At 44.8% G+C, this 1,480-nt stretch overlaps 1 protein-coding gene across 1 annotated transcript in view; it reads right to left on the bottom strand.

The window, feature by feature from the left end:
• Dnajc8 (DnaJ (Hsp40) homolog, subfamily C, member 8) overlaps positions 1–1,480 on the bottom strand; it is a 26,560-nt gene that overhangs the window by 24,722 nt on the left and 358 nt on the right. The window lies entirely within an intron of this gene.

Below are 1,480 nucleotides of genomic sequence, written 5' to 3'. Positions count from 1 at the left end.
TGCCACATGCCTGTGGCTTACACCTGTAATCCTAGCTATTCAGGAGGCTGAGATCTGAGGGTGGAGTTTCAAAGCCAGCCCAGGCAGGAAAGTCCATGAGCCTCTTAGCCCCAATGAACTACCTGAAAACTGGAAGTGATGCTGTGGCTTATGTGATTGAGCGCTAGCCTTGAGCTAAAGAGCTAAGGGACAGTACCCAGGCCCAGAGTTCAAGCCCCACAAACAACAACAAAAAAGATCACATTTTATATACATATATATCTCACAGTTATTATAGGTAGGCTATCCAATAAAATGTTTCTATCTTATAGGGGGAAAATAGGAAATTAAGAAAGTAAGTAACGGGCTGGGAAGGTGGCTTGGTGGTAGAGCGCTTGCTTTGCATGCATGAGGCCCTGGGTTCAATTCCTCAGCACCACATAATCAAAAAGAAAAAAAAAAGCCGGAAGTGATGCTGTGGCTCAATTGACAGAGCACTAGCCTTGAGCTGAAGAGCTGAGTGACAGCGCCCAGGCCCAGAGTTCAGGCCCCACAACTGGATCCAAAAAACAAAAAAAATCTATGAATCTTATATCCTACTAAGCATCAGAAAAGCCAGACGTAGAACTGTGGCTCAAGTAGTAGAGTGCTAACCTTGAGGGAAAATAAAAAGCTCAAGAGACTGTTTCCAGGCCCTGAGTTCTAGCCTCAGGCCCCACATGCACTACACATACACACACACACACACACACACACCAACAACAACAACAAAAAAGTAACAAAGCCAGATGCCTATGTGGTAGCTCACACGTATAATCCTAACCACTCAGGAGATTGAGATCCGAGGATGTAGCTTTAAAGTTCAGCCTAGACAAATCTGATGGATTCTTACCTTTCAGTTAACCAAAAGTCACAAGTGGCCTGAACACTTGTGGCTCTTACCCATAATCCTTACTACTGAGGAGACTGAGACCTGAATATTGTGTATCAAAGCCAGTCCAGGCAGGAGAGTTCATCAGACTTATCTCCAGTTATCCACCAAGTAAAATCTTGAAGTGGAGCTGTGGCTCAAATAGAGTACTAACCTTGAGCAAACAAGCTCAAGAACAGTGCTCAGGCTCTGAGTTCAAGCTCCAGTACCAACACACAAGTCATACCACTGAAGGACTCTGGTAGATCGTATACAATATTACCTGTAGCCGCTCTGCACATTAGAGTTAAGACTTGTATCCAAGTCTTTTCACCAGGATTTCTTTTTATTTTTTGGTTCCGGTCATGGGACCTGAACTCTGGGCCTGGGCACTGTCCCTCAGCTCTTTAGCTCAAGGCTAGCGCTCTACCACTTTGAGCCACAGTGCCACTTCTGGCTTTTCTCTTTTTGTGTATGTGGTGCTAAGGAATCGAACCCAGGGCCTCATGCATGCAAGGAAAGCGCTCTACTACTGAGCCACCTTCCCAGCCCAGGATTTCTTTTGTTTATGTTTGTTTGTTTTTTTTTTTT

The sequence above is a fragment of the Dipodomys ordii genome, unplaced genomic scaffold (assembly GCF_000151885.1).
Source record: "Dipodomys ordii isolate 6190 unplaced genomic scaffold, Dord_2.0 Scaffold6, whole genome shotgun sequence".
Taxonomy (NCBI): domain Eukaryota; kingdom Metazoa; phylum Chordata; class Mammalia; order Rodentia; family Heteromyidae; genus Dipodomys; species Dipodomys ordii.
This window is presented reverse-complemented; position numbering and strand designations above follow the sequence as displayed.